This window comes from Myotis nattereri (genome assembly GCF_964212035.1).
Source record: "Myotis nattereri genome assembly, chromosome: 7".
NCBI classification, from domain to species: domain Eukaryota; kingdom Metazoa; phylum Chordata; class Mammalia; order Chiroptera; family Vespertilionidae; genus Myotis; species Myotis nattereri.
This window is the reverse complement of record NC_138082.1, coordinates 27,477,805-27,491,173: the sequence shown is the minus strand read 5'-3', so window position 1 is coordinate 27,491,173 and position 13,369 is coordinate 27,477,805.

Sequence of the window (13,369 nt, the reverse complement as noted above, 5' to 3'; positions counted from 1 at the left end):
CCATGCCCAACAATGACATAAATGTATTTATAATCACTCTGCAACCATGATCTTTAAATATAGATTATTTCCTTTTTAGTTGTTTTACTTCCTTTTCAAAATATAAAGTCAACTTTTATGTCTTCTTTTTTTCTATTCCAAAATGGTCCTCCTATCTGAAGATGTATAGGCAAAATGTTGGGAAAGAAGGCTTAAGATAAGATGGATATTGTTTAAAAGAGACATGATGTTTGCATTTTCTTCACACTTACTCCAACTATGTTTTTCCTTTTGTTATAAACTTTATTTTAGAACAGTTTTTGATTTACAGAATTCTTGTACAGGTAGAACAGAGTTGCTGTATCTCCCCACCCACTTTTTCCTATTATTAACATTCTACATTACTATGAAATATGTCATAATTAATTAACCAAAATTAATAAATCATTACTGACTAAAGTACATAGTTTATTCATATTTTCTTAGTTTTTAACCTAATGCCTTTTTTTTGGGGGGGGAGGGGGGTGGAGTTCCAGGATCTCATCTAAAAACATGACATTTAATCATCATGGCTCCTTACGTTCCTCTTGGCTATGAGAATTTCTCATACTTTCTTTGTTTTTGATGACCGTGACATTTTGAGGCATACCATTTAGGTGTTTAGTACAATGTCCCCACATTTAAAGTATAATTGTATAGTGGAGAAACCTGATAAACATGATCTTCAGCCAGATTATCAAGGTCAACATCAACAGTTGTAAATCATGTTGATATGTATGTACTCTTGATATGATATAATAAGAATGGTATCTTTTCACTATGTTGATTATGTCCTTTTAGGCACAGTAGTTTTAAATTTTGTTGTAGTTTAATTTACCTATTTTTATTTTTGTCACGCATGTTTTTGGTATCACAGCCAATAAATCATTATCCAATTCAACACCTTATCTTTTCTTCTAAGAGTTTTCTAATTTTAGCTTTAACATTTAGCTCTTTGAGTTGATTATGGCATATAGTTTATGGTAATGGTCCAACTTTCTTTACTCTTTTGAGTGTGAACATCCAGTTTTCCAACACCACACCATTTGTTAAAAAGACTTTTCTTTCCCCATTGATTGGTCTTGGCACCTTTGTTGAAAAATATTTGACTGTATATGTGAGGGTTTATTTCTTTGATTTATATGTCTGTCTTCATGCCAGTACCATGCCAGTTTTGATAACTGCATCTTTGTAATAAGTTTTGAAATTAGGAAGTGTGAGACCTCTAACTTCACTTTTGTTCAAGATTGTTTTGGCTATTTGGGTTCCCTCGACATTCCATATGAATTTTAGGATTGATTTTCTATTTCTGCAAAGCAAGACAAAACAAAATACACGATTGGGATTTTGATAGGTATTTCATTAAAACTATAGATCATTTTGGATAGAATTGATATCTTAAAAATCTTCTGATTCATGAACATGGGATATCTTTTCATTTATTTGTGTCTTCAAACGTTCAGCAAGGTTTTGTAGTTTTCAGTGTAGGTATTTTTTTCTCCTTGGTTAAGCTTATTCCTAAGTATTTTACTCTTTCTGATATTATTGTAAATTGAATTGTTTTCTTAATTTCCTTTTGGATTGTCAACTGTTAGTGCATAGAAACACATTGATTTTTGTGTCCAATAACTGAATTGTAATTTAATACACAGATTCAGAAAACAAGTATTGTATTTTAGGGTCCATTTTTGGACCTAATAGTTCACCTGAAGAGGAATCTGCAGTCTCAGTGTTTTGACTTCAGAGTGCTTTCACTAACGTGTTTGACTCAGCATCTAATTTATTTAAGTAGATTCTTGACTTAAGGATTTTCTTTCTTAACATCTTGCTCTTACTCCCAGGAGAGTGAACATACTTGTCCTTTTTATAATGGAAAAGAGAGAGACCAAATTAGTCTCATCCTGTGGGGTGGATGTCCTTAGATAGTGATAATGTCATTGCTACTGATAGGAAAGCTTGTTTCACATGAGTCAATTAGATTTCCCATAGTGCGTAGGAACATGGTCTTGGGGTTAGAAAAATCTGGTTTACCTATCTCTAAGATTTAGTGGCTGTGAAAACTTTCTCATTTCATTTTTATCATTAAACCTCAATTTGTGTATTTTTTAAAAGAGATGAAAAGACTGATAATTACCGCCTTAAGTTCATATGCGCATGAATGAGAAAACACATGTGAACTGTTTAGCATAAGAACAAGCATGTCAAACACATGTATTGAATAACTTGCTATCATGTTTGCCCCCTGATCAGTTGTCAAACAATGAATTTAGTGCTTAACACTAGAATTTTTCAACTTGACTATTACTGAATATAATAGAAAGAAATTATCATTGCAACAAGCAAATGCACAGCATAATGATTTTCTTGGGAGGAGGAGGGTTGGTGGAAAGGATTTACCACAGAAGATATGACCAGGTAGCCATAATTCCTAGACTATTTGAAAGTTGGTAGAGAAAGATTAGTCTGTTGCAAGGGGGCTCGGCAAGGATAGCAGATGTGTATCAGGGGATGGTGTGCTGTGAGTTGGTGCAGAATTCATAATCAACAATGATTAGAAATTCAGATACCACATTTCACAAACTGGCTCCATTCCAACTCTCCTGCATGCGTGCCTGAATCCAAATAGTATCGTTAAAGAGAAAAGAACAGCAAAACTGTGAAATGTGCAGTTTAATGAACTTCCCAAATATAGGGCCTCAAAAAAAAATCAGCTCCGGAGCAAATAGATGAACGTGTGCTAAATGAAATTCTATCTTCCAGCTATCCGAAAGCCACTTGTCTCAAAGTCCTCCTACACCAAATATGCTGGAAATTTTCTTAGCAAATGTGTATCACTTTAGATGAAAATAGTTAAAATGGAAACAAGTGGGTAAAACGGAATCAGAGAAGTGAACAGATGGTATGTAAGTATAATGATGATCCAATTGCACCATATTACAAATGAGGTATCACAAAGTCTCAGGGAAGCTTCTGGCCAAATACTTGAACATAATGGAGAGAAGCCCTACTTATATCTCCCCTCTTTTTTTTTTTTTTTCCTTTTAAAACTGAACAACATTGCAAACAAATAAAGCAACCTACCAGAAAGTTAACACTGAATACCTATTCCCACAACACATATCCTTCTGAATGTCTTCACAAGAAATTAAAAGAGGCCATGTTGCACGTGGTCAGACCCTATTTCTGTGGAACTCAACAGCATCAAGGGCTGATCATTGAAGGAGCCTTTACAACAGCAAGTGACCACAGCACTTCCCTTTTCCTGGTCCCTCGGGGAAGTCGTGCATTTTATTCCCCTCTGCTGCGGTATGGATTTTCTGGCATCTTTTCTAAGTTTCTTAAATTGTTGGTGGAAATTGCTTCAAACCACTGTGTTATCTCTCTCAGATGTTCTCACGGAAACTGAAATAGATGTGTCATCTGCAATCACTTAGCAGTTTTTAAAAGCCCTTGTGTTAGAATGTCACAACATAATTTTGCACTCAGTTCAGCCCCTTTCAACAAAGTTGAACAACTAGCGGAGATATTTGCAAGGGCCTAAGGATTATTTTATTAGCCTGAACATCAAATTAGTTTCAATTCTATTCATCAAATATTTCCAGAACATCCACAGTCAGTTTAGAACTGAATTTAGCAGAGCATCTCCACATTCGTGAGGAGCCCTGAAATTTCCAGGCATAGAGAAATCTGTCCATCCTAAACAGTTCACACTAACAAAGTATTAAGAGGAGACATTAGTGGCTATTTACAGCTAAATCCTTTGTTATAAGAATTGGCACAGGCCCATCAACCCTGGGGGCCTGGGCTTACCCCATCTTACATGGCCCTTCCTGGCTCCATAGGCCATCACATATCCACACTGGAACCATACCACTTTCAACAATGACCTGACACTACTGAGCTTGCATGCCCAAGTACATGGCATGCATCTCATCAATTTGCCTGGCTTCTCCAAATGAGGTGCTGCCTACCTGTGTGTCACCACTGGCTGGGGCTGCCTCAGCGGCATGGGCAATGTGACCCCAGCATGCCTGTAGCAGGTGGCCTTGTCTCACAGTGAGTTTATAGGCTTTGTAGCATGTTGCTGTAGCATCACAAATTGTCTTTGTAATACACAGATAATGTTTTAATGCCAGTAAATAAACAAATAAATTCTTACTATGGGTAAATCTCTGTTATATAAGCTCACAATACCACATTTAATTCTATGCACATATTAGGGGGTTAGTAAAAATTTGTTTAGGGAGGGAAACCAAAATTACTGTACTTCATTTCTTTAAATAGGACACTACCCAACTATTTGAGTGTATAAGAGAAGTGAATCTTATTTTTCATGGCTTCCTCTTTATTCAGGGCTTGTTCTTAGGATCATGGGGTTGAAAGTTATCTGAACAGAGGGCTGTATTACTAGTTTCAAATATTTCCTGATGTATATAGCAAGCCTAACTTTTATTGCTACATATAGTTTTATGTCATTGGCCTAGGAGGAGAGGTAAAATAAAATAAATTTGTTTATATATTTAGATTCTTATAAGCACAAATAAAAATGTTTATCTTTCATTAATTTCTAGCAAATGCATTATATAGAAATATTTAATAAAGTAACTGACACATTTTTTATGAAAACAGTGTAAGTGCCCTTTTCATTTGTCTTTACGCTTGATATAAATTTGAGCTCTTTAATTTTAAGCCCTGTCAGTGACCTGGAATCAGCCATCAGAAGGGATTTCCTGGGGAATCTGACCAGGGTCATGAACTCAGGTTAATTTACACCTAAACCCTCAAACACAGGTGGTTTTTTAGTCTTTTTTTTATTTGAGAATTTTCAGAGTCAGATAATATACAAGTCCCTACCTTCACTTCTGAGTTTAAATTGTGCGTTTAAATCAATCAATCAAACAAACAAAATATATCTATCTGGTTTAAGTCATTCTTGCTAAAAGTGAATTATTTTGTTTTGTTTAGTCTTTAATGGATATCAGTAGGCAATGCCACAAGGAGAAAGAAAAAAAGGGACTTCAAGGTTATACACAGACACAAAGGCAAACTTTAAACTATAGACTTATAGCAAATAATACCCATAGAAATTCTTGTAAGATATTTTGTAATGAAAAATATTATACTACTTTTCTGAGTAAATCTACATAGTTATAAAGGAAGGATCTTGAGTGTCTCTCTTCTCTCTTTCTTTCTCTTATATATATATTAAGATCATGTCTTTTGTGTGATAATTACTAAAGAAGGGACACCTATTTCTCTTAATTCTTTCTACAGACTATTTGTTGCCAGACTAATCATCATAAAACATGGTTACTCTTTCAATAGCTTCCCATTGCTTATGTAATATAATCCAAACTTCTTAGCTTGACACTCCTGACTGTCTTAGGTCAGATCTCCTAGAAATGAATATGAGGTATGGATTCTCATGCAAGTAAATGAATTGGAGATGTACTCAGCAGACACGTGTAAGGAAGAAAAGGAAGCAGGAGAGGGAAAAGGAAGAATCTAAGCAAGGATGTGGTTTTAGGGATGACATTAGCTTTAGCCTGATCCCATAGGGAGCTCTGACTTATGAATGGCACCAATACATTTTTTCCACATGAGGCAAGGTGACTACCTTCTGTACCCTTGTCTCAGTGGCTGATCTTAGGTATCACATCCATGTGGATTTCTTTAGCCAGGGACACTTTTCCAGAGAATGGTATGACTGTGAGCCTTTATCACCAACACTCATGATGGAGGATGAGTTCACCAAAGTAGTAAAAGAAATTTGGATACTCAGGCTCCTATGATCTGGCTTTGGTCTTATATACATCCCTCCCTCTCCCTCCATTTATGTTTTCTTCTGAAGCTTCCTGTAAACATTTACTTCCTTCTTTAAAACGATAGGATTTAAGGATTTACTACATCTTTAACCTTCCCTTCAGTAACCTGAAAGATGGTTGACTATAATATTTTTCTAGACAACTGGTAAGCCAGTACAACATTTATTAAACTATGGGTAAGATTCTCTTGAGTGCGTACCAATAACCATTCCCCCATTTCTCTTCTTCCTTGTGGACAAGACCCATGCACCATTACAGAGGCTGAAAATGAGTTGATACCCCTTTTTCCTGCCTCTCTTATTGCCTGAGCTGGGTGTGTGGCATAATCTTGGCCAGGGGATTTAGGAAGTCTCCTGAGGGTTTATGGGAGGATAGAATCTCACCGTTGCCTGTCTTCTTTTGGATAACTTCATATGAAACTAAGATGCTTGAAACTAGTTCTGACACTTTACAATTCCAAAACAAAGCCCAAAGAATCTCAACAGTCTGTTTGCAATCTTGTTTTCATTGAGCCTCTGAATTAACCCTGATGACTGCCATAGATTTCTTTTTTTTTTTTTTTTGCAATTGAGTAAAATAATTTCCCATTGTTTAAATCATTTTTGTTGGATATTTTGTTCTTTGCAGTTGAAAGTACCCTACACTTTTCTTAATTGTAGAACTTTCTGGTAAAAGTTGGGTTTGAGAATGTGGCTAAAAATCTAAGAATTAAGAGAATCTTCCTACTCCCTTCTCTCTAAACTGACAGCAACTGCACTCAGCAAACTGCATGGATTTGGACTGTGGACCTATTTCATATAGAAAAAATATGTCAATGGTCCAGTTTCTATGCCAAGAAAAAAAAATAGGAAGCTAAAGACTACTGCCTTTGAGTGGTCCAAGTGACTGGTCTTCCATGCTTGGACCAGGCAATGCAGAGGGAAACTGGCTGTGGAAAGTCCTCTTTTAAGGCACAGTGACTCTGTCCACTGGAAAAGCATGCTCTGACAGAGGCCATGCCCCATCCATCAAACAAGTTACTCTTACTCTCTGAAAAAGTAAGTAAGGGTGGGAAGAGAGAGGCTATAATGGGTGTCTGTAATATTCTCTAAGAAGAAAGTGTGGCTTTAGTTTCTTCTCTTTGACCAGAAAATGGGATAGGGAATGAGAAAGAGATTCTCTTCTGACAATTCATAATGGTAATAACAATTATGAGCCCATACTATACAGGGAGCATTTTTCCAAGAGCATTGTATGCAATATCTCCACTGAAATTCACAGTAAATCAGAAATATGCCACTTCTTTTCCTCTCTGACTTTTCTTTGTGCTCTCTTGCCTCTTTTATAGACTCACAAGAAGCAAAGTTCCCTTCAACTGCAGAGCTCCGCATCCTCCTCCCCTTAGTTTTGTGTTCACAGAAGGGAAAGGTTGGGAATTAGTTTAAGAGTGATGGGTGAAATATCTACTCATGAAAAAATAACCCATCCTTTTCTCTACCAAGTACTTTAATTTACTTCATATGTTTATGCTGGTTACTTAAAACATGTTATACAGAACATGGCATGTATAATAGGAAATGTTCACTATTTTGTAGAGCCTGAAATTGGAAATATAACTGAGTATGAAAAGAAATCTATATGAGATTACTCTTGTAGAGCATTTCCTATATAAGACTAGTTCTATGAGATATTAATAGATTTTTAACACATAAATCTTCATTGAAACTCTATGAGAACAAGAAATGAGCCTGAAAAGTTTCTCAAAGTTATCGAACCATGAATTCCATATGATGGGGAACACCTTTTAACATCTCTGGAATAAATGTTATGTTATACTTTGAGATACTAGCAGACAGGAATAATTTCCTTATATCAGTAATCAGATTACTAATGTCACAACATGTACATTTATATCACCAAAGGTTCTGCTTTAATCACATTGCATAATTCTCAGATATGGAAATATTACTTAATTTTTATGTCATCTATCATTGATACCACTTACACTGAGCTTTCTTTTTTCCTAAATTACTTCTTTTTTCATGCTTTGAGATTAACCAATCAAGAACATCCAAATATATCAAAGAGATGTTTCAATGAAGATGAAAATAATGTCTTTTTAATGTGAATTAAGTTCTAATACAATAAAGATAAAAATAAAACCAACAATTAGAAATATTATATATCACTCTTTTTCTTTTTAAAAAATATATTTTTATTGATTTCAGAGAGGAAGGGTGAGAAGAGAGGGATAGAAACATCAGTGATGAGAGAGAATCATTGATTGGCTGCCTCCTGCATGCCCCCTACCGGGGATGTGCCTTTGACTGGAATCAAACCCAGGACCCTTTAGTCGGCAGGCTGACTCTATCCACTGAGCCAAATCATCCAGGATATCACTCTATCTTGAATAGCAAAGAATTATTTTTTTCTCTGATCTTTTAAAGAAATTCTTGTCCTTCATCAGTTGTTTAGGACTAAATAGTCCCAACAGTAATACGAGAATAGATATATGTTAGGGTTGAGTAATTGCATAATAATTAATATAATTAATTAGTTCATAATCATTCATATGACCCAAAGATAAGAAAAGCTTGACTATTTATATTAAGCAGGCAAGCATAGGGTTAGAATACAGAAAAGCTTATTACAATGTTGGTATGAATTTCACTGCCAAAAAGATGATGAACTGGGACTGAAAGAGAATAAAGAAAAGTAGATGAGAAAAGTACATAGAATAAGAGGTAGAAAAGTTGGTTTTCTTTTTTGGAATGACTTGATAAATGTTCTCTGTACATTTTATACTGATGTGTACATTTTATAGTAAAAAATCAGAGGTATACTTTGAAAGTTACATGAAAATATCCACAGAAATGTGATAATCAAGAAATACTAGAAAGGCCCAGTTGTTAATAGGAAAAACACTGGACTTAGAGTAAAAAGCAAGGGGTTCTAGGTCTCACCTTGTAGAGAGAGGGATGTGCCCTTGGAAGCAGGTTATGAGTTACTAGATTATCATTATGCCCATTTCTATTTCTAAATGTATGGCATTACCTTAAAGGTATTTGAAAATAATTTACTAGATGCAAATGTTTTTGGTAGATGTAAACTTAGTATGTGTGCATGTGTTTGTCCTCCCTGGGGAATGGCATAATTATGTACTAAACATAATAAAAGGCATATCTCGTGAGATACATGAAAGAAAACCAAGTACTCCAGAGGGAAGTAAGATAAAAGATGAGATGGGAGCATGGTTACATAGCTCATGAAGTTTTTGTGTCACCTTAGAAGAAGGTGTTCCAGTTCAATATGCCTTGAAATATTCTTTACAAAACCCTAGTTACTGTAGAACTTGATGAGGTGTGAGAATTGAGAGGAGGTGTATTTTGGTGCTCTTGTGTTCCATCTAACTTGGCCAGCACAGCCGGCTTCTGTACTGGCTCCGAAGATGTATTATGTATTATGTACCAAGCAGGATTATCTTAAATAAGCTGAGTACTTGCCTTTCCCCAAATCTCTTCAGAAGGAATTTGGAAGATGGGCCAAGGGGTTATTTTCCTCTCAAATATGTATGTATTCATGTTTTATTTATAATCACTCTGAAAATCTCATTTTCGGAGATGTAATGCCTGCATTGTGGCTGTAGAAATGACAAATGACCACAAACATAGCAACTTCACATCCACTTATGATCTCCCAGTTTCCCTGGGGGCAGAAGTTCAGGCACAGGTGCCTCTGCTGGTTCCCTGCTGAGGGCCTCAGCACATGATTGGGTCCCTTTCCAGAGGCAGTCAGGGAAAATTCCTTTCTAGGCTTATTCAGCTTGTTTATTGAATCCACTGTCATGTGGTTATAGGTCTAAGGTCCCTGTTCTTTGGCTGTCAGCTGAAGGTTGTTCTCAGTTCTTGGAGGCCACCTGCATTTGAAAGGCTTGTGGCCTCCCTCAAGCCAGCACTGATGGGTGGAGAAGTCTTTCTCACACTTCCAATTTCTCTGGCCTCTCGTTCTGCCACATTTAACCTGCCTTTCTCTTCTGCAACATCTCTATTCTGACTCCAATAGTTCCCAAATTACACTTTGGGAAACTCTGTAAGCCTTAGTTTGAATATAGATGCTTTAGGTAAATTTGGCCTAATATTTTTTACTTAGTGGTGGTAAAAAAATATGCACATAACACAAATAATTATTTTATAAACCTAAATATGGTTAATGGTCTAATGGAACAAAATTCATAGAAGGGAGAGAGTTCTTTGGTTTGGGGAGCAAAGGGAATCAGAAAATCGTTAGTAGGAAGAGGTAGCACTTGAGTTGAGGTTTGTGATGGTGGGACATGGAATACATGGCAAGGCCATCCATAGGCGAGTATAAATGTGGTTAGCCCAAACTGGAAAGAATGTGTAAAAGTTGTGGGAGCCATATCTTGGAAAGTTCTTTTGGTCACAATTCAGAAGCCCTATGTGCTACATCAGACTTGTAAACATCTCCATAGGCAACGAGGTGAAGTGGTAGCATTTTGAAGATGCATATCTCATATGAGGAGTCATGTTTTAAGACCATAAATCTAGCCATTTCATATAGAATTAACTGAAAGGGTAAAAAATAAAATAAGAAGAGAAGATATGCAGTATGAGGGTGTTGGCAGGTTTGGGAGAAATATAATTAGGAATAAATTGGGGTATGGAGTAAGGGTGGTGAGGTTGGAAATCTACACACCCTTCTCTTTCCCTAACAAGGTTTACGTGGATAAGATTATTATTCTTACTCTCTTTCAGCTGTCTTTTAAACTCAAGTTATAAGTTCTCCTTTAAAAAATGAGAAAATTCAGAGATTTGTAGCTAAATTTCAGATCTTACCCTTAATCCATGTCTTCCACAATTCCCCTTTCTTTCTAGTTATTGCAATTGTAGCTTCACTCTAAATTACTCCAAATTCTGGGCTTTCCACATTCCTGTAAAGTTAATGTAGTTCTTTATTATTATTTTTCTATAGCTCCTATAATTTTCTAATATAAAACATGTTTTACTTATTTATTACCTCTGTTGTCTGTCTCCTCTATTGGAATGTAAGTTGCGCAAGCTGTATGTTGTAAGACCTTAATACAGGTTTGTTGAATGAATACATGAATAAATGAATGATAGATTAGCTGCAAAGCTGGAACTAGATTGAGACACTCAGTATTTCCAGAACATGCTTCTTTGACATTGTCTTTTACATATTTAATACAGTGATAAACAATTCACTTGGAAGGTAGAGTATTCTACTGATGCTTGCAAACTATAAAAACATTATTGTATAGAAAGTAATTATATCAGAATTTGAAGTATTCACCTTAATTAGACTCGCCAATGATAGTATAAGAACAAACTCTAAATTGTACAGTCTACAGATACTTTGGTGCTATTGAGTCACCTGTTACATATTGACAAGGGGAATCCTGGGTGGGTCACTAGAAACAGATGATCCTTCAGATTTCAGACCACACCCGGGAAAGTGTGTTCCACACATGTGTGTCCATGTGACTGTGAGTTGGTGAGCAAGCAGGCAGTGTGGGACCAGATTTTGGCTTACTTAAAGCCAACAAAGGAAGCCAGCCATATGGTGTCATTTTGAGGATGTCAGGAAAAACTGTATGCACTCCCAAAAGCCTTTCCTACATACTTGCTGCTGGTTTTACTCAAAGGCAAAAAAGAAAGAAAACATGTTTTTTTCCCTACAAATACACATATGGCTTAAAATAAAAATTCCTTTGTAAAAAAGTTGAACTTGTTTTAAAAATCCATTAAGATATGAATAATAGCAATATTTTTTTCCTGGGAAGATATTTTAATGTGGAGACAGCAGTGCAGAGGCGCTGTAAGCCTGGTGGCTTGAAAGGTGACCATGCCAGGACAGGTGTTTAAGTACAAAGAAGGAATTGAGTGCATTCAATGAAATATCTATCTCAATAACCATGTTATTGAGTTCAGGCCTTCCGTATGTATAGGGTTTACTATACAAGGTTCCTTTCTTTGGTCATCCACATAATTGTAGGTAGAACACTTTGTCTTACATTGTTGTTGTTGTTTTTATATTTTTATTGATTTCAGAGAGAAAGGGAGAGGGAGAGATAGAACATCAATGATGAGAAAGAATCATTGATAGACTGTCTCCTACACATCCTACACTGGGGATCGAGCCCATAACCCAGGCATATGCCCTGACCAGAGTTGAACCGTGACCTCCTGGTTCACAGGTCAATGCTCAATCACTGAGCAATGCTGGCCTGGCTATCTTACATTGTTTATAGAATAAAATATTTTGATTTTTAGTTTATGTAGATAAGTAATATGTAAACTAAACACATTTACCAAGATCTGTTTGATTTAGAATGAGACTGAATTTTATCTGCACCAGATGAATGACAGTATAAGTATAAAAGGTCATCAACTCCCACTGTTAACTAGTTAACTAATTATGTAGCCTTCAGGAAATAGTTTCTTGTGTCTGAAATTATCAATGTCTCCATCTATTGATCAGTGGATAGCTGGTCTCTAGTTGGCCTTCCATCTCTGAGATACTAACACCTTTTTATTTAGCTTGTGAGTAAAACAGGTAACACCTGAGACTAGAGCGCAAGGCCTCTGAGGGAGCTGTGATGGGACAGTTGTGTTTAAATGCATCCATGTTTGAAGTTGTGCTAGCTTGTATAACAATTATCCCCTTGGGCCTCAATTTCCTCTTTTATGAAATGAAGCTATTGGGCTCTAAGTTGTTTCTTTTGGACAAAATATTCCATTTTTTCATAGTTCTGATATAAACATCAGGTTTTAGAACTGAGTCAAATTGTGAAGTGATTTGGTGCAATGCAGCAATGGGGCTAACATTAACTTAGCCTTTTCATTTGGTAAAAATACAACTATTTAAGATCCCTTCTTCTATTTCTTATAACCTATTCAAGTTGATTGGAAAATGTCTACAAATATTGCAAACTTAAAATCAACAAGAAACCCGTACCCAAGAGAAGCAGTCTGAAGTGTTTCTTTTATAAGTCAAAGTCATACTGTATGCCTTGATCTTCATATATAAGAATTTATTTTTTTCATCTAGAAATGTGGGTAGAGCTTCTGAAAGATATTTGAGTTGCTTAGATTTTGGAAGTCACTTTCTGGAAGTAAATTCAAGGTAGACACCTATGTATATCTTAGCTGATTCATTTCCTTGAACATTCTCAAAAATATTTTCCTAATCTACTTTATTCTAAAAAAATTAAAAAGGCACTCTTTTTATTCTTTCACTCTCTGTTTCACTTTCACAAGAATTATAAGTTCTATTAAATTATTGAGGTTACTATTAAACAAAGACAGCTCTGTCATTGTATTTTCCAGTATTTGAATTTGAATTATTGTGGATTCTACTTGTAAAGGTTACATTTCAACTCTGTCATGTTCAACCTCAATTTATTAACTAGCAAATTCTTTTCTGCTGGCCAAACTACTGGTTGCCAATTCCTTTATCCTTTATTTCATTATTTCCATCCATTTTGTTTTGTTCATCTGCTTATTGTAGAG